Source organism: Ochlerotatus camptorhynchus, unplaced genomic scaffold, assembly GCF_037179485.1.
Source record: "Ochlerotatus camptorhynchus isolate MF236.1 unplaced genomic scaffold, CSIRO-AGI_Acam_v1.1 ptg000312l, whole genome shotgun sequence".
NCBI lineage: Eukaryota > Metazoa > Arthropoda > Insecta > Diptera > Culicidae > Ochlerotatus > Ochlerotatus camptorhynchus.
The window spans coordinates 1,298,615-1,319,999 of NW_027040800.1; the positions used below are offsets into that span (position 1 = coordinate 1,298,615).

The 21,385-nt window shown below is 41.6% G+C and overlaps 1 protein-coding gene across 7 annotated transcripts in view; it reads left to right on the forward strand.

Annotated features, from left to right (window-relative positions):
- The window catches only part of LOC135707425 (uncharacterized), a 64,534-nt gene that overhangs the window by 13,828 nt on the left and 29,321 nt on the right, over positions 1-21,385 (forward strand). For 2 of the 7 annotated variants that reach the window (XM_065229245.1, XM_065229247.1), the window contains one exon: positions 4,831-4,932. The gene's annotated coding sequence lies outside the window, so the exon portion shown is untranslated. Of the gene's footprint in view, positions 1-113; positions 801-4,830; positions 4,933-21,385 lie in introns of those variants that run through there. The other 5 variants (XM_065229246.1, XM_065229244.1, XM_065229251.1 and 2 more) reach the window with 5 other exon arrangements.

Here is a 21,385-nt window from a genome sequence, read left to right on the forward strand (position 1 = left end):
CTGGTTCTTCATGTCCGCTATCTGTCACTGTTTGCAAAATATCTAATAGCAATTACCTTTGTTGTAATACTTCTTGTATTGCCATGGTTATCTGGGAGGGGGGTCGCATCTAGTGCTTTCCCCAGGACCCGTTCACGGCCACCAGCTACCGCCTGTCCAGTCTTGGGTGTATCCAGCGAGACATCCTTCAGCTTACTCACAATCTCCGACACTCAATGCAAATCGCAGGCACACTTACGCTAGTTACAAAAAAAAAACACACCTGTGCTAAGAAACGTATCCAATAAACGTCACACTCGCGAAAGCACACCCGTCGTCGTTGAACGGCAAAAAAGAAGCACTTTTGGTACACTTTCGTTCGAAAACACTTAATTTTAAATCAAAAATAGTTGCGAGTGAACCAACATCATCACCGCTTAAATAAATTAAAATTATCAACCGCGATGCCACAAATTTCTCTCAAGCCTAGCAAAGAGATAGATGTGAAAACATTTTTTTCAATATTATGCAAAAGTCTGTCAATGACAATAACAAAGCTCAGCACTGCTCGCCAGTACGAGATTGTGGATTTGCTATGTATTATTATCGTTATCGGAATTCAACGCTACGGAGCAGATTTGTTCATCACAATCCATTTATAAGAGTGATGTGACGGTAGAGTCAAGTTAGTCCTTTTCAAGAGTGCTCAGATGTAAGGTGAAGTACACAGTGTGCTTAATTCGGTGTACAAAATTGCACTCAGAAGAATTCAAATTAGTGAAACTAACGAAGTGTAAATTGGGCCGCAACTAAGTGTGAGTGTGAGTAGTCGTTTAAAGCTGACTGACTGCCATATAACTTGATGATCAAATTATCGAGATGAAAAAGATTTTAATTCGATTTGCTAATGCATTGTAACGGCGAGATAAAATATTGAAGATGTATTACCTTAAACAAAAAGTGCAATAGTGATATCTTGAAATACCTATACAGCTATGTAATATAAACATTAAAAACCTTTCAACCTTGTTCCTTTAATCAGCCTGCGTTCTTCCATAATATTCCTAAAAAATAAAGTGTACGACATATGAATCACATTTTTTTCACTGTGAAAAACTGTGATTCATATTTCGGACAAGACAGTTTTATGCATTTATTTTATTGATAAGATTAAACGAAATATAACGTAGGTATGAAATCGAATGAAATGAAATTATACAGTGAATGTTATCGTACGTAGCTTAAACCAAAAACATATACAAAATCGGGTGTCCGAAATTTGAAGCTCCTCAAAGATAAGTGTCCGAAGTTTGAATCTTTGTAGCACCTATATAAATAACACATTTTTTTGGAAAAGTTTTGATATTTACTTTAAAATATCATCTCAGAAAGATTAACGGTACTTCAGCAGTGTATCGAAGAAACGAAACTAAATAATGTGTTACCATGAACTAAATGCCCGTTTTCTGTTCAAAATATGAATCAGAACGGTAGTTGTTAGGCGACAAGATTGAAGAAAACTGTTTGCATGATTAATGACGAAGAAAATTTATCCTGTCATTCTCATATTCTGTCAGTAAATGCATATCACTTCGCATACGAGACATAACAAGAATCGAACCACTGTAATTGTGATGTTTCGAACTCGAAGTAGCTTGTATCTTGGTGCAGACCTTTGTGTTTGGAAGTAGAGCAGTTCCACGATAAATGACGAATCGGAAATACTTGACCTTCTCCGATTTGCGTAAGTGATAATTGTGTGTTCTGGAAATCATTTGGTTTTTTGTTGATTAATTTATTTGTACAGGCTCAATCTAATAAACTTTACAGAGCCATGTTATCATTTGCGTTATACATTATTTGTGTCTTAAATCAAAAATTAAAGGATTTCAACCGATTACTCGCGGTCTTCCCGAGGTTAGTGAATGACAATTGAATGGATGGGGAGAGGGAAAAGGAGATTTGGAATATCATTTATGATTCAGAAATTTCACTTTTTCTAAAACATACACTCAATCCTATCAACGTGTACTATACAATTATTACAGAAACAAATATAACAAAAAACTACAAGCGACAGCTACAGGGATAAAAGTCAATTCTCCCTGTCTAACCTATTTCGCACTATTTGGAGGTGTTTGGTTCTGAATATGGCAATGAGTGTGCAAAATGTTACGCAATTGCATGCTCCCTATTATAATGATACGCGTTCCATGATGGTTAAATTGAGAATGTTTATTCAATTCAGCTTTTTGGTTATGAAAAGTTTCGGTTACAAATATAACTTTTTGGGAGGAGCTTGGACATAAAATTATTTGAAGTGGTTTACATGTTCATATTTGTTGCTATGGTAATAATCCAATTTATGTGACGCAAGGTTTTTTGACTGTTGGAAAGTTACCAGGTTTGAATGTGGGAAAATGTTCAATATTTTCTGTTCCTAACGCTATAAACTTTAATGACTGAGCTTGAGATTCTTATTTAATATTTTTCATGTATTGATATTAATGAGAGATGATTTTGACTATTGCGTTTATCTGGTATGTTTCATATAATGTTGAATATCTGATATGCTACACTATTCGCACACGGCCGAAGATCGGAGGCGAATGCCACTTCGATTTGTTTCGTTCACTAACGACATGTTTCGTCTAGAAACGATTCTCCGATGACACTGTGCTGGGAAAACAGCATATGCATGTATGTAATTGGTGGATTTGTTGGTTATTTCAACACTTTAGGACAATGCTTGACATTTACCACCTCTTTAATAGGTTTATTCTACAGTCGGAAGCATTGTTATTGATGCGTAAACATATTTCTGATCGATTGGTGATAAAAATTATTGAAATTGGTCCAGGGGCAGCTGAGCTATTAACGTTCAAATTCTTTCATAGTTTCGTTACATGTTCCATTTTCGGTTTTCACAAAGTGTACCCCCAGATACAAATCACAGACGTAGTCCTACGTCAAAAAATATCTCGGCTGAGCTTCCAACTAGCTTTTATTGTAGATTTAATACTGGTTTCTAATGGTTCTCAATGCGTTCCTCATCCAACCTTTTTTGCGGTAAATTAATTGTGAAGAGCGTCGAGAATACACCTTTTCAGAACCTTCTCTAGGATGGACCAACTCGACAGATTCTAGTCTTAATGAGTTTTTGGTGGATGCATCAATAGAAAACAGCCTTACCCAGGGTTTATGAATGTTGTTTTATAGTAGCTTTGTATTACTTCATAAAACTTCAAATTTTACTTGGGCTACTAGCTGAAAACCGGTGAAATTTGGAATTCTCTTAAACTAATCATGTTTTTTATTACTTCATGCGTGAAGTTAACGATTTACATAGTCGGAGATGCTTAACGTCAATATCAGACTTAAAGTGAACATTTTATACTATAGATGAGATGAGATGAACCTTTCTCATATCTCTCCTATCCTTTGCTCACTTTCTACTTTTGTTGTACAATTTTCACATCTGAAAATCTCTAAAATAAAGAATTAAAAAAAAAAAAATCAACTTTCACACTGTCGTACTATAGCGGAACTTTCATCTCCTCATCTACCTTATACCAATGCTACCGACGCCAGGAAGTCAGCTCTCACACTTGGACCCTACCTGTCGACCCATCAACTCATGGACCGGGGACCAACGGCTTTACTTCTCTTCCGAAGGAAAGTGTGATCATAGATTTTATGCCTTAGATAATTTCGGTGGCACCGACTGGGACCAGGCCCTTTAGGGTGAGACGCAATAACGATTATCCCTACACAACTGGAACCGCTATTAAGGAGAGTGTTGAGTTCAAAAAAAAAATTTGAACATGATTTCAAAGGAATCTAATTGTCAAAAGGGTGAAAAGGAATTTTAAGTAGGACGCCGGCAATATTGTATTTTGAAACTTCTATAAAAATCTTGTTAAGAAGCTTGCTTTTGATGCTTCTTTAAAAATCATTAGAAGCTTTTTTTAGCTACAACGTTTATTTGGAAGGCTCAATCGCGTTAGCTTTACGCAGCCGATAGTTAATTGTTCTTTTTTTTGTGATTAAATTCACTTAATTCTATGTCAAGTAGGAGTTGGGCCAAATACTCCCGGCTTACCCGAGGTTAGAGGGGTACATTTTCGAAGGATAGGATAATGGAAGGAGTTAGGGGGTTGGGTTTCGTTGTCTCATCGGTAGTAGTAAAATTTTCATTTATTTATTGATTCATTATGTTTTAACATTGGTTTTTCAGATCAATTCATTAGCCTTTGGCTCTTCATCTTTGTTCTGATAAATTGATTATTCTAGTATGTTCCCATTTTGGTTCCTGTACCCTATTGATTCACTTCGAGCGAGAAAAATCAGGAGATAGCGAGAGCAAGGAATAGAGTATATGTGTATTCATTGTGAATTAAATCAGTATGTCAGTTTCTTGTATGCAATATTGTCTTGTTTTGAATGTAAATATAATTAAATATGTAAGTCAAATGAAAGACCACTCCCAAACCAACGGTCCAATTAAATATTGTAACGGAGTCACACCAACAACACATAACACAGTACACATAACGGGAAGGAGTAAGGATGAAGGTGGGCGTTGGAAACAGTAGAAGGATATGGACAAGGGGTGGTGGAAAAGTGGGAGGGAGGTGGAAATGGGCTTAGGTCAAGGGGGAAGCTACTAGATCAAACTGAAGAGAAGGTTCTCTTCTACTTCAGCCATTGCGCGAGATAGATCGATCTGCCAAGTTTGTTATAAGTTTTGAAAAGAAGTGAAATTTATTTCGTCAAGCAAAGTAGACTAAATACAATGGTTACAATGTTTTACTTACATACTATGCATTATTTCTATTATGTTATATACAGAGTCGCCAACAAATACCGGCTAATACCACCGAATACGGAGTCAGGACCCATTAATTACGGGCACACACACACACACACACACACACTACAGGCACCAAAACCGTAAGTAATAAAAGAGTTGAAAATAACGATAAGGTGATTTGTACTTCTGATTATTATCGACAAGCCAGGAGCCGACCTTGAAGCTGTAGGGTGTCAAGCTCGAGCTAGCCAACAAAAGAGGCGAGTGTAGCCCACCCCAGACGATCTCCGTGGCTAGACCAGAGGTTAGGGGAATCCCTTTAAACTAGCCCATCTGGCTAGCAATTAACAAGTATGACGATTGCGTTTAGCGCTAGTTAACAGAAAACCCTTTGGGTTTGTTAAGTTTGAGTTTTAAAAATTTGATAACCTACCTAGGGGAAATGGCTCTAATGTTGGCCTATGGATCTAAGATTGGGCTAAAAATCTGCTATTTATCAATTTTATCTAGATGAACGCGTCATTGGGACGGTACTGATGGATATTTTTGGTCGCTATTGAAAATTTAGTCGATTGCTGAATTTATGTATGGGCCCAAATTAGGGGCATTTAGGCCGACATTACGTCCATTTCCCCTACTTAACCTAAAGCTTAACGTAATGTGCCAGATTCCTGATGGTCTGGATCGCCTACAGCAATCCTGAACCTTTCGATGGTAGCAGTTCTCCGTAACTCCAGTGTCTGAAGACCAGCGTTTCGAGAGCGTGAAGGACAGTTGAGCATCACCCTCAGGATCTTGTATTGGACCCTTTGTAGTTTTAGGTGATGGCAATTTGCGGTCTCTCTGTCGAGTGCAAGACCGAGGTAGACTACTTCTTTGGACCATGCCACCACTGTGCCGTTCAAGTTGATCTTATTATTCTCAGACGGAACAAGTCTGGGAGATTTGGAATGAGGAAAGATGATAACATGGATCTTTGCCACGTTTGTACGGATCTTCCAGCTGTTTAAATAATCAGACAGGATGTCCTGATGCATCTAGTCCTCTCTGAAGTTTGGGATCAGAGCTCAGATGGATGTGTCATCTGCGATCAGGGACAACGATCCACCATCAGGGAGAGCCAGCCTATCGGAGGTGAACTGATTGAACAAGATGGGTCCAAGGATACTTCCTTGTGAAACACCTTGTGGAAGACCACATCGCTGCAATTTGTAGACCAGGCCATCGTGTCAGACATTATCGAACGCTTTTTCATAGTCCAACAATGCCATGGCAGATATTTTAGATACATATTTGTTCTGTCTGAGAATGTTTATCACACGAGCAACCTTTAGGGAAGCCAAACTGCTCCTCGAGCAACAAGTTGTTTTCATCGGCAGATGCCAGGGGTCGCTGGTATACTGCCCTTTTGAACAGCTTGGACAACCCCGAGAGAAGGCTGATGGGTTGGTAGCTTGAATGAGAGGATGGATCTTTCCTCCGGATGGGGACTTTAACTGACTTCCAGCAGCATGAGGGAAGTACCCAAGTGATTGAAAATCCAGTTCCAGATTCAGAATTTGGTCGAAACCTGGGGCCTTCATGTTTTTAGATGATTTGATATAGGCCAACAGTTCATCAGCCGTAATCTCGGATTCCACAGAAAACTTGTTTGGGAATTTGATGGAGGTTGGCTGTATTTTCGGCAACCACAATGTCGAATGGACTAGTCATGTTCCGTCCGAAATTATGGGAGCTGACGAAGTGTTGACCTATAGCATCAGCCTTCTATTCAGGGGTTATCAGATGGACGACTGAATCATTGGCTTGATCCAACGGTACAAGTGGTGGAATGGGCCTTGGCTTATTTTTAAGGATTTTTGTTAGTTTCCAGAAGTGCTTGGCACAATCTGGTAGTGAACGCAACCTGCCACTAAAGTCCTCATTTCTAAGGGCCGCCGTCCTGGCTTGAATATTTTTTGTTAGGGGATTGCAATGGGTCTTCAAGGTGGTCAGTCCAGTGCGTTGGTACTGCCTATGCATTGCGCTACGGAGTCTTATAATGTCTTTAGTGGGTCTATCTGTTGTTCTCTGGCTCGAGATATCGCCTCCTTTATGGAACTCAGGCGCCGGTCAACGTCTTCGGGGGTGTCCGGATGTTTCTCGTAGTCAACAGCAGTGTCAACGCAGCGTTGGAACTGGTCCCAGCTAACGCAATGGTTGTTGCGCCAGGATGCTTGTAACCTGTAAGCAGAGAAACCTACTTCGGCCACCACCGGATAGTGGTCCGAACTCAGCTCCTGGTAGACCACAGGTTGTGAGATGTTGTGGCCCATGTTGCTGATGAAGATGTCGATGGTTGCATGAACTCCGGACCGACTCAGCCGGGTAGAAGTGTCCGAGGCCAAGATGGTGTAATGTCCCTCTTGAAGGTCCTCGTTCAGGATTGCGCCGACCATTGCCCCAAGCTTGGTGTCTGACATTTAGGTCGCTAGTGATGATGATGTCTTGCCGGAGGGCCACTGACGACCCGTCTCTGTTGGTGGTTTGCTTTGGGCAGTAAGTCGCGATGATGGTGATTGGGCCAAGTGATGTGCTCACCTCAACCCCGATGGCTTCGATTGTATTCAGTAGGAAGCTTGGTAGCAGCCGGCAACTGATGTTCCGTCTGGCAGCGATGGCCACTCCCCACTGCGGTCAAGTCTCACGAACTGAAAGTCGGGAAGGAAGACGTTCAGCTCGGCCTTCAAATGGGTCTCGATGATGATAGCGATGTCTATACTACGCTCGTTGAGGAAATTAACGAACTCGATGATCTTGATGGCGATCTTGATGGCTTCACGGTTCATGATTGTCGATGAAACGTGATGCAGCAAGAATCTGTTCGGTTCTAGGAGCGCTTTATGATGATTGCTTCTGCCATGATGGTAGTGAGTTCCTCTGTTGTGAGCAAATCTTCGTTTTCAATTGATGGTTGGGCATCTCCAGGGAAGGGTAAGCAGACGTTGCCGCATATGATTGTCGATGCGGATTAGCCGAAGGGGTTGGCATCTCAGTACGTGGCGGAACCAATGCAGCAGCGGTAGCCAAACGGTTGTTGAGTGGAAGCGGAGGAAGAACCGGAATCGGATGCCGTTGGGTAATGGCGGGGAACATCCCGGCGGTGCCGACTGGGATAGAACCCAGATCTGTTGGGGTGAGAGGTAATCACGCTTACCATTACACCACCGGCGCCGCTTCTTTCAAATGTTATAAGATTGTTTTTAATTTTTTGTCTTACTATAATGTTATATTTTCATATTGTTTCGATGTAACGTAGCCAAATGAAAAATAAAGCTACATTATATAGAGCTATTACTGTATTAATTTTGCCGTGATCGTCTTCACCCGTTCAAAGTAGCAAAATGACAGTCAGTCTTTAAATCACTCTCTTGTAAGGCGAATAATTAGTAGTCTCGAGGTAATTATGTCGAACCCCTTCTTGAAGTACTGAGCTAAGTAATTTCGAAGTGGAACACAGACTACGCCCAGAGCTTAACGTATGTCCTATAACATAAAACAGTTAACTAGTGTGTATAGATTAGATTAAATACTCTGTAATTATTAATTCGATTACAATTCCGACTTCAGTCATCATCGCTGCTTTCAAGGTGCAAGAGAGTGCCGTATTAATGGTGGGCTGAAACCAGGGCCCTCGATCATATCTTCTCAATAATATGTTTCAAGAAATTAATCGTTGGTCACTTCTGATTGGGCTCAATATAAGAAAACCCTATCTGAATATACGAAAATCTAAGAGGCGGTCTTGGATTCAAATGTGTGAAAATATAAACAGTACTCCTATAGTCGCGAGATTACAGAAAACTCTTGCGAAAGACCATACGATTGAACTTGGTAATCTTAAATGTCATGATGGAGGTTTTACCAAATCTACCTCTGAAACTTTAAATTCAATGATTTTTTTTTTTAAATGCGTTTATTTTTCCAGGCTCATTTGCCGTAGCTTTGCGGAGCCGATATTCATCGTTTGGGTACAAAATTACTTAAAACTAACGTTAGTAAAGCGGGGGCCGATTACTCGCGGCTTTCTCGAGGTTAGGGGTAACAAATTGTAACAAACGGGTGGCAGGGTAGGGATTGAGAACACAAGGTTTTTTAGAGCAATGTGCTCTTGATCTAGAACTAAGCGACATACTGATGAAAAAGACAAACATGGGGGTACACCGATGGGCAGCTAACAACTTGAGAGAACACAAGATGACACTAACTACTAAATCCTCAGATCGATCCGTTTTAAAAACACATAAATTAAATTAAAATATTCGAGATCTCGGCTCGCCAAGATGTCTCTAACGGGCCGCATAGGTTGTTTTCCTCGGGCCCTGAGGGATGCGGATAACTCGGATCTAGCAACACAATGTAAGGTGCATGACCAAAGCACGTGGTCGATATCGTGATAGCCACTACCACAAGCGCACAAATTGCTGCCTGCGAGCCCGATTCGGAAGAAATGCGAGTCTAACGAGTAGTGATTGGACATGAGCCTTGACATGACACGTTTTGAAAGTCACGGCTCATGTCCAATCCTTTGAACCATGGGTTGTTCGACACCTGTGGAAGAATAGAATGTAACCATCTTCCCAGATCACTCTCATTCCATTTTTGTTGCCAGTTGGTGAGGACGTGCTGACGGGTAATTGAGAAAAATTCCGCAAAGGCGATTTGTCGGTCAAAAATATCGCCTTCCATAGCGCCCACCTTAGCTAGCGAGTCCGCTTTCTCATTGCCCGGAATTGAGCAATGAGATGGGACCCAAACTAAGGTGATAGTATAGGAGCAGTTAGATAAAGTACTCAATTTAGCTCGGATTTCGGTCAGGAAATACGAGGAGTGCTTCATCGGCCTCATTGATCGAATAGCCTCCAACGAGCTAAGGCTATCAGTAAAAATAAAATAGTGATCAGATGGTAGTGAGGCAATTTGCTCTACTGCGTAAAATATGGCTGCTAGTTCCGCAACGTATACGGAACAGGGTTTTTGCAGTTGATATGAGGCGCTATGAAATTCGTTGAATACTCCAAATCCAGTGGAAGCGTTTATAGTTGACCCATCTGTGAAAAAACTCTTATTGTTACTAACATGGTGGTACAGCAAAATTAAGGGAACAACCATCGACCGATGGTGATCTGGTATTCCACGGATTTCTTGCAACATGGTCAGATCAAAATTTACAGAGGAACTATAAAAGTCTTGGAGGCAAACACGAGAGGAATTGAATGAAGAAGGGCCAATCTCCAGCGTCATGTAATCGTAATAGAGACTCATGAATCTTGTTTGAGGATTTCTGTCGAGCAGCTTCTCAAAGTTTTCTATTACCAATGGGTTCATTACTTCACAACGGATAAGAAACCGAAAGGACAGTTCCACGAAACGATCTGTCAGTGGAAGAACACCCGCGAGTACTTCGAGGCTCATCGTATGCGTCGAGTGCATACAGCCAAGCGCGATTCGGAGGCAACGGTATTGAACTCGTTGCAGCTTCATTGCCCAAGTAGACAAATTGTCTAAGGTATCTTGCAATGGTCCTTGCAGGTCCGGTGCACTTGGCCCTATAACGGACACAACCCCGTCATCTGCAAGCTGCCTTAGCGAGCAATTTTCATCAAGACAACCATCAATGTCTTTTACATAAAAATTATAAAGAAGGGGGCTTAAACATGAGCCCTGGGGGAGACCCATGTAACTAATTCGTGAAGTTGTCGAGTTTCCATGAGAAAAGCTCATATATTTCTCAGACAACAAGTTGCTCAAATAGTTGTTCATAATTGGTGAAAGCCCACTATCGTGGAGTTTATCCGAAAGGACATCGATACAAACAGAATCAAAAGCCCCCTTAATGTCCAAGAAAACTGAACCCATTTGCTGTTTTTGCGCATAGGCCAGTTGAATTTCAGTTGAAAGCAACGCAAGACAGTCGCTCGTTCCTTTGCCTCTCCGAAATCCAAATTGCGTATCTGAAAGTAAAGCATTCGACTCGACCCATTTGTCTAGACGAAAAAGAATCATTTTCTCCAACAATTTCCGTATACAGGACAGCATCGCGATGGGACGGTACGAGTTATAATCCGACGCGGGTTTACCGGGTTTTCGAATGGCGATAACTCTTACTTGCCTCCAATCATCCGGAACAATGTTGTGCTCCAGAAATTGATTGAATAAGTTCAACAAGAGTCTCTTCGCGACGTCTGGGAGATTTTTGAGCAAGTTGAACTTGATTCTATCCATTCCTGGAGCTGAGTTGTTACATGAAAGGAGAGCAAGTGAGAATTCCACCATCGAAAACGGGGAATCTATTTCTCTATTACCCGACGGACGATCACGAACGTTGGTTTGAACCGACACCGAATCCGGGCAAACTTTCCGCGCGAAGCTGAAAATCCATCTGTCCGAGTACTCCTTGTCTTCATTAATCGGTGATGACGCGTTTCGCATTCTCCTGCCGACATTCCAGAGTGTTCTCATGGAAGTCTCTCGCGACAAACCATCGACGAACCGACGCCAGTATCCGCGTTTTTTTGCTTTAATTAAGTCCTTAAAGGTTTTCTCGAGGTCGGTGTACCGCTCGAAATCCCCGACCTTACCGTGTTTGCGGAAGCGTTTAAACGCGGCGGACTTCTCGCTGTTCGCGTCGGTGCAATCCTTATCCCACCACGGGGTGGGAGGTCGCTTGCGGACGGAAACACCCGGAACACGTTTCGTCTGTGCTCGCAGCGCACAATCGATGATGACACGCGCGAGAAAGGAGTACTCGTCCAGCGGAGGAAGTACGTCAACCGATTGACTGGCATCAAGAACCGCGGTCGCGAATTTTCGCCAGTCAATGTTTTTCGTAAGATCGTACGCGATGTCGACCGAACGAGTAGAAGATGAACCATTGGTAATAGAAATTTTGATTGGCAAATGGTCACTACCGTAGGGATCTTGAATTACTTTCCACGAGCAATCCAACGATAGTGAACTCGAACAAAGTGAGAGGTCTAATCTGCTTATTTTTGCTGGAGGTTTGGCTACTCGTGTTGCTTCCCCGGTGTTTAGAATTGTCATTTTGAAGAAGTCGCACATGTCGTATATCAAGGTTGAGCGGTTGTCGTCGTACAGTTCCCCCCAGCCAGTACCGTGAGAGTTAAAATCTCCCAACGATCAACCGTGGCTCTGGCATAGCCGTGCAGATATCCGTGAAACTTTGACGAGAGATCGCGGTTTTCGGTGGAAGATATACTGAGGCAATACTGAGGCATTTACCTCGAATATTAACCTGACATGCAACTACTTCAATGCCTGTCACTAAGGCAGATCGATTCTATAGAAGGAATGGCGCTTGTTGATCCCCAGAAGCACCCCTCCATACGAATCTGCGCGGTCAAGGCGTATAATGTTGAAATCGTGGAAAGCAATATCGTTGTCTGAAGAGAGCCATGTTTCACAAAGGGCAAATGCATCAGAAAGTGAGTTGTTAACTAAAAATTTAAATGTGTCAAGTTTTGGCATAAGACTTCTACAGTTCCACTGAAGAACAGAGATCATATCCTCGACCTCATTCGGAGAATTATCCATCGAAAGATATGATCGATGCAAGGAAGGACCACCTAGAAGCTAGTTGCTTCAAAAGAGTTTTCACCATTGGCAGCACTAAATTAATAATGCTCCTCGTTGAGTCAGAGACATTGAATATACTGAAGAAGCTATCCACAATACCAGAAAACGTGAACATGGGGGCATGTTCTTGCTGATTATTCAGCTGCTTTTCTGGCCGAAAAACTGGGACATCTGGGGTTTTAGATGATCCTGGAAGTGACGGAAAGTTCTTGTCATAATTACAAGGTTGAAAACCCGGTGGAATGGGCTTCGGTGCATTTCCGTTACCTCTTGATTTTTCCAAGGTGGAAGGGTGGTCCGTACGAGTGGCCTTACGAGGCTTTTCGGTGTTGTGTTGTTTTGCTCGTTTTCTCGTATTGCCTTTAAAGACAAACGGACTACCCTCACCGACCTCTGAGTCAGAGTCTAGATCATCAACTGGCAAAATGGAGAACGTGTTACTGCTTTTTGGTGTGGTCTGAGAAGATGAAGCGGTATTCTTCAAGAGTTCTGCTAGTGTTCTCTTGGAGCGAGCTTGCAGAGACCGCTTAAGTTTTTCTCCCTGCTGTTTATACCTCGGGCAGTCAGTCAGGGTATGTAGGCTTTCCTTGCAGTACACGCATTTTGGAGGAGCACCGCAAGGGCCCTCTTGATGTTGCTCGCCACACTGATCGCAGCGTGGTTTGTTCGAGCAGTAGTCCGATGTATGACCAAGTTGTTTACATTTCGAGCAGTTCATTACCCGAGGTACAAACAGACGTACAGGCAGCCGAACCTTGCCAATAGCGACGTAGTGAGGTAACGCTGAACCCGAAAAGGTCACACGAAACGAGTTTGACAAGGAATAAGTTTTTTTGGAGCCTACTACGGATACTGACTGCATTTGAAGGCAGTCCAATATCTTCACCTTCGGCAGGGCACGGTTTTTAAAGATTCCGAAGGAATCGGGATCCAAGAAATCATCACTAGTCAAACTCGCTTCGGTGACCACTCCTTCAATTTCTACCTCACTACTGGGTATGTAGACTCGGTATTCCAATGAAAAAAGCTCGCACGCAACAATTTGGTTAGCCTGCTTCCGGTCATCAACGGTAACGGCGAAGCAATGCTGATTCCGTCTCTAACTAAGATTTATAAGGCGAGTTTAAGATTAAACTATATTCCATCAAAATGGAGATTGGGAAGAGTTATATTCATACCGAAAAACGGGAGGCCTGATAAAACGCAGCCAGAAGCATTTAGGCCCATTTGTATCTCATCAATTTTACTGAAGACGATGGAACAGGTGTTGAATGACTTCAACAATTCAACTTACATGTTAACGCATCCAATATCTTAATTTCAGTTTGCAGTTTGCGTATCAATCTGGAAAATCAACAGTTACTGCTCTCCATACTTTGGTAACTACAATCGGAAAATCACTTTCAGTTAAAGAAATCGCACTTTGATCTTTCTTGGATATTGAAGGAGCTTTTGACAACGCATCCTATTCTTCTATGGTTGACGCCATGAAGGCAACGAAAGGCTGTCCTCAAGAAGGAGTCATCTCACCACTAATGTGATCTTTAGTTGTAGATGATCTTTTAAGAAGCCTAGAGGCGAAAGGTTTCGAAGTTGTGGGCTTTGCGGATGATATAGTAATCGTAGTTAGAGGAAAGTTTGACGCTATCATTTCAGAAAGCATGCAACAGGCTCTAAAGTTTACCCAATCTTGGTGTATTAAGGAGGGCCTAAACATTAATCCGTCAAAAGTAGTAATCGTTCATTTTACTAGAAAGAGGAAGTTCAACCTAAAGGAGTTCAAGCTTGAAGGAGAACAGATCCATCTTAGTGACGAAAGGGGCTACCACACAGAAGAAAGCTGGCAAAACTACAACGTCTAGCATGTATTGCTATAACGGATGCGATGCGCAGCGTTAGATGCAATTCTCAATCTACTGCCCTTGCATGAATACGTGCAACTAAAAGCGGAAAGAAGTGCTCTTAGGATCAAAAGGTCTAAAAAAGTCATGCCTGGTGACCTGGTTGATCACCTAAGCATTTTACAATACTTCCAAAGAGGACCAGTGGTGAGTATGAATGGAGACTGGATGAAACCAGAGGACAATTATGACACTTCCTTCAACGTATGTGAAATGTTGCGTTCGGATTGGGAAGTCGGTGGTCCTAGCGTTCGTCAAGGCTCAATCCTATTTTTCACAGATGGCTCAAAAATCGGAACACAAACAGGTGCATGAATCTTTGGCCCTGGGACAAATATTTCAATAGCGATGGGACATTGTCCAACAGTGTTTCAAGCGGAAATCGTGGCCATACTTGAATGTGTAAGTGTTTTCCTAAGGAGAAAATATAGATGTGCAAATATCTGTATTTTTTCTGACAGTCAAGCAGCACTAAAAGCGCTTCGTGCTTACAAATGTACTCAAAAGATTGTCCGGGAATGTATTCTCTTGTTGCGACAGCTGTGCAAACAGAACTCAGTAAACTTATATTGGGTTCCGGGACACTGTGGCATTCAAGGGAATGAAAGGGCAGACGATCTCGCAAAATTAGGTTCAAATTCACCGTTTATTGGCCCAGAACCATACTGTGGAATATGAAACTGTACGGTAAAAATGGAACTCAAACGCTGGGAAGAACAAAGGGGGATGGCCAACTGGTTGGCACTCACGAAATGCAACCAGTCGAAAAGATTTATAACGCCAAATGTAACACATACCAAAAAGCTCTTGGTATGTACACTGGCCTAGTAACTGGGCACTGTCCGAGTAGATATCGTTTGAAGAACATTGGTCGGGTTCAGAGCGATATCTGCCGTTTCTGTAGCGTAGAACATGAAACCTCGGAACATCTGCTCTGCAGTTGCGGTGCATTACACAGGCGTAGATCTAAATTTCTTCGTAGTGTTATCTTACAACCTAGTGGAATTTGATCTGCTTATCCTGGAAAGGAATTTGGTTTCAGCGACCATATCATACCTGACTGGGAATGGACGTGTCCAGGCAATTAGCTGTCCACTCATTAAATGGTGGTAAGCTTGCATGATACGAACAGTTAACAGGGGTACCACAAAAGTTCAAATAATGGACGCAGGGGTTCAACTCCCCCAACAACAACAAAAAAGTTCTGGATCAATAAATCATACAAGTTGATATCATGAAAATAAATAAAAAAAGAAACTCTCACAAATACTGTTGAATTACAGAAGAACATGGATGTTCACAAAGCACCATCTTTTTAAAGGTTTCTGTTGAATTCTGGTTCCAACCACCTAGAATGTACTTAAATTTATTTTTTAAATGGAGCGTCCTAGGACGAGGGCTTCTTGGGTCGAGCTGTGCATTTCATAATGTTGAGCAATGCCGCCAAAAGGCAGGTCCACATAAAATAATATACCGCATTAAAGACATTTTCATTCTAGAATTGTGATACTTTGGGGATGGGATAAGATGGAGCACCAGGTGGAATGAAACCTACGGAGCATTTTGCAATAATACATTGGGAATCCGTTTCTTGCAGTTGGTGAAGGTGCGCTAGGACTAGAAAGTCATATCGTTTTTTCGTAAACCGTACATATGGACTGATCCCAAGTATTACCAGTTTTATCAAGGTTGCCATATTACTTGCCGCCATACAAAAGTTTGTTTGTAACACCCTTAGCTATCATTTGGAGGGTGAGCCCCCAGATTTCCAGACAAAGTGCAATTTTGGGACAGCCTAATGCATTATGTCTAAATCATGGGCAACAAAGCTGTGAAATGTGGAAATAATCCTTGGGGTATTTATTTCAATAATGACCACCAACTTCTCAAGATAGATTGAAATGAGTGAAAAATAAATTGAGGGATGATATGAACCATTATCTATCTTTTTTCCGTTGGCCGCGAAATAAATCGGAATGTGGAGTGTGGAAAGCGTTTTGTGCTCATAATATTACAATACTTCTCCCTCAAACAACACCATTGGCTACATTATACTTTGCCTCCACTTATCTATGGAATATATAGTATCTATAGTTAAAATCAGACTTGCTTCCGCTCACTTGCTATAAAAAAATGGTTTCGGAATTTCGGAATCATTAGATGTTATAATGATATTTTGTACTAGTTAGATGCAAGAAGAGGTTGCAATGCAAGTGTTTGACACATAAAACCCGTCACATTAGCTTTCAGATAGTCACAATCAGTGATTTTACGGTTAGCGAGCGCTCACTCTGAGTGAACGCTCACGAGTCATAAAATCGCCAGGTTTCATGTGTCAAACACACACTTTGCAACATCTTCTTTTAACTTACAAGTACACAATATCATAATTACATCCAACGGTTTTATAATTCCGAAAAACATTTTTTTCATAACAAGTTCGTGGAAGCAGGTTAAAATAAAAGCATATTAGAAAAAGAAATACAAACGAAAAAAGATTGTCGCTAATATAAATTTTTAATTCATGTGTGCAATAGACCAGGGCTCCCAAAGGTTTTGTTGTTGTTAATTACTTTACTATTGAGATTTTTAGCACTTGGTTAGTTTATCTCGTCGGGTCCCAAAGGTGGTTGAGAAGGGCCTGGTTTTGTACAACAGCTACGACATGATAAAAATTTGAGATGTAATAGATTCACTTCCTCAACTTTGATGCTAGATGCCTCACAATGGTTGTCGGTGAAGCAAAGAATTGTATATTTGACTATGGTGTTCATTTTAAAGTAGTTAACGGTTTGCTGCCTGGATATTTGTGTAATCGAATTGAAAGAGGAAGTGATTTTCATAGATATAATACTGAAAAACGCGGATGATATAAAAAAAAACACATTTCTTGATTTGTGCTTCACATAATTCATTATATTTTAAAGAAATAAAGGTTTTCAAATCAATGTTATAGGATGCTTTGTTGATTGTTCATTAACTCTTGATCGCTTGTAATACTTATGAATATTTTAGGCGGACAAAAAAGTTGAACTAAGAGGTGGACGCCTGACCTTTTCCACATTTATATCGCTGTGAAACAACTGTAAACTCTAGATTTTGCCAGTTCGATTTTGTTTTCTAACCTGGTTAAAATTAAAATGTTAAAATGTCATATTTAATTATCTTAAAGATAAATCGTCCAGCTCAAAGGTTAGTAGGGGTAAGCGGTGAGACCATCATCGTCATCGTCACAAGTTAATTCTGAACTGAGCTGTCCATCATTTTATAGGTCTTATTCATCAGAACAACTTTGTCCAAGACCGCCATCTTCTATCTAGTCTAGGTCGCAAGCTTTCAGCTGGTTTTTATTTTTCCGTGACTGTATGTCATTCATTGCGCGTGTTGCCGTTTGTTTTGCAAAAAAGTTAAAAATAGAATCCATATCAGTAGACGGATAACCGCTGGTCACCGGCATTGGATTTGCACAAATTCCATACGTACAAGCAAAAGCATGAATTTTGTATTCTACGAATTGATAAGCGATGATAGGGTTGATGTACCAGTTATGGCTATACGTTTTTCCTATTATGATGTGTTTCAATTAAGGCCCATGAGAATTCCATGGAACACACTATAATAGGTACGTATATCCATAGCTGGTACATCTACCCTATATCGCGAGCATCAACACAGTCTGATTGTACAACCACATGGCAATGTCTATGGGGCACTTTATAGTTATACAATTCAAAGGGGCCGTCCATATACCACGAGGACTTTTTAGGTGCGGAGGAAGGGTTTTGGCAAAGGTTAACGGTACCTACAAACTTGCAAAACTCGTCCACAAGGAAGGAGATGAGGGAGTCTAAAACCTCTCGAAAACTGTCCACGTGGTATATGGATGGCCCCGAAGTAGTGATTATGATATGAGTGAACTAGGTAGTGTGCGTGGATCGCATATATTGAACATTCGATCGCCCATCTTTTTGCGATCAAAAGTTGGCCATCGTGACCAGCATAATAAAAATCGAAATGATGATGGTTTCAAAATTCCTTCACAGTGAGGTATGGGACAGATTTTTTTAAAAAAATATTTACTTGTATTGCTTATTGCGCACATTATAAGGGCGACCATAAATGCGGAAATGCTTATAAAAGTGCGCTATTAGGGTAAATGAATTTGGGTCTGCCACGCACTTATTCCTTGGTTCATAAGAAATAAGTGCGCAGAAGACACCAAGACGGAACAACGCAAAAGCGCACTTTTATTGGCGATTGATCACTTCTGAGGAGTCCAGTTTCAAATGCAAAATATAATATTATATTATATAAGCATGATGATGCAATCTATCAATGTCAAGTCAAATTAAATCAAATTGCTTAGTCCGAAAAATACAAGCAAATAAAAAATTCTCTCCCACTCCTCACCGTGACGAAATTTTGAAACCATCGTCACTTCTGTAGTTCTCATGTTCGCCACGAGAGCCAACTTTTGATCGCGAATAGATGGGCGTTATACTAATTTTAGTTTTCGTTTTGTAGTAGTCGAATCAAAGTGGATTATTCTTTTTAGCGTGGTCTCATTGGCGACTCTGAAGAATTTGGTTTCCTGTCGGAAGACATTTTTCGCTTTTGCTGGATAACATTTGGTTGATATCGTGTTTAGTCTGCAACGTGGTGCAAATACTAGTAACCTGCTGTGGTATTTTCTCGTGAAACGATGACTCAACCCCGCTGAAGTCCCGGAAAATACATCCGTTCAAAAGTGCGATAGCAGTATACAAGCGAGGAAAATTGTCGCTTCCGAAAAGTGACCTTACTGTTTTTTTTTTTCGAAATCGAAAAGACGTTCAGAGGGCGGGTAAATCCTTTCCCAAATCGTATGATAAGAAGCAAGGTGAGTACATATAGGTGTTCTAATGAGTCATATTCTTGCTTCAGTCATGTTGAATTTCTGTATGGAGGAGTGACCGAATTTGTTTACCCCAATGACACCTGTTCTACAACTAAATACAAAACTAACGAATAACATAAATTAACATAAAACTTGTTTAAAACTACGCTTGTTTGTTTCTCGTGACACGTTGAAATCGTACACATAATAACACCGGTTGAATACACGGGACATGCTTCGCAAAAGTTCGTGAAAGCCATAATTAGTTCTTGCCGGAGGGATGGTGATAAACGAGTGCGACCGAAGATTGCGACGACGTGTGTTGATGTCCAAGAAACTAAGAAGCGTAGGACTGTCAATGTTGCCTTGCAGAAGATCCCCAACAAAGCACGCTTTTGCCACGTTGCGTCTTGCTTCTAGTAATTCCAGATTTATAAGTAGACAACGGCTTTCATAACTGGGCAGGTTGAATGGATCTCTCCACCTAAGATGACGTAGTGTGAACCGGACGAATTTTCGCTGAACAGCTTCGATGCGTTGAGTTTCATTCTGGTAATAAGGAGACCAGACGATAGACGAATACTCCAAGATAGGGCGCAAAATTGAGCAATATAAAGCTTTTAGGCAGTAAACGTCCTTGAACTTTTTTGCAAAGCGAAATAAAAATCCTAGTTGCGATGAGGCTTTAGACACAACGTACGCGACGTGATCCTTGAAGGTTAATCAACCAGAATCCCCAGGTCCTTGACTGTCGAATCACGTTGTAGATTCACGCCTCCCAAAGCATAGCTAAAATGGAAGAGTGATTGCTTGCGGCCAAATGAAATAACCGAACATTTGGACACGTTCAGCGACATTCGATTAATATGACACCATTCAGCGAAGGCTTCCAGTTGTTGTTGCAGAAAAAAATGCGTCTTGTGGTTGCTGAATCATGTAGTAAAGCTTCAGGTCATCGGCATACGAGAGTTTTAGGCATTTCAAGATGAAATTGACATCGTTCATATACAGCAAGAATAGAAACGGCCCCAAGTGACTTCCTTGGGGAACACCGGACCAAACCGGAAAGGAGGGCGAAACGTGGTCTCCAATTTTGACGGACATACTTCGACCGGTTAGGTAGGATCGAAGCCAGGAAAGCAAGTTACTGTTCATTCCCAGCTTGTCGAATTTAGCAACTGCGATTTGATGATTAATTTTATCAAACGCCGCGGATAAGTCTGTGTAAATAGCGTCTACTTGTTGACCATTTTCTATTTGGCGGATCACAAACGAAGTGAAACAAGTCAAATTAGTTGTCGTCGAACGGTTAGGCATAAATCCGTGCTGATCAATCGAAATGTAGTGTGCGTAGTTCTGAACCAGCTTATGTAGAACGATCACCTCAAACAGCTTAGAAGTGGCGCTCAACGCAGCTATGCCCCGATAGTTCGAAACAATCCGCTTGCAGCCTTTCTTGAAAACTGGGAAAACATACGACTGCTTCCAGCAGTTTGGGAATACACCAGTAGCCAAAGATAGGTTGAATACTCTTGCTAGTGGTGTTGCAAGTGTATCCGCGCAGCATTTGAGGACAAGCGATGGAATCCCATCCGGACCACATCCCGTGGAGGATTTTAAATCCTTTCCGGCTGATATAACCATATCGTTCGTGATCACGAACTGTAGCCCAGAGGCCGAAAGTTGAGGAACATTTCTGGTGGCGACGGCTACATCCTGCGGGTCGATGTGTTCATTAGTGAAAACATTGCTGAATTGAGAACGGAACAGGTCGGCGATGTCAGTGGTGGAATCAGCTTCGAACAATCCGTTGGTCATCGTAGAGGGCAGTCCGGATTCCATCCGTTGGTCATGGACGTAACGCCAAAAACTTCTGGGATTTGTCTTGAAGCGCCTTTGCAAATGGTCCTGATATGCGTTGAACAAACGATTATTAAGTTGGTTGTATTCAGTGCTCGCCGCCATATATCTCATTCTCGTGGAGTCCGTGCGATACTTCACAGTCCTAAGATGCTTGAGGTCAGCATTTGACCAGGCTGGCTTAGCCGGTTCGTGTCTAGACTTCACGGGAACGAACTGATCGATGGCATACCACAGGATACCAGATATGGTCGACGCAGCGAGGTTGGCATCACAATTTTGAAGCACCTCGTCCCAATCGACATGTGCGAGGAACTCGTT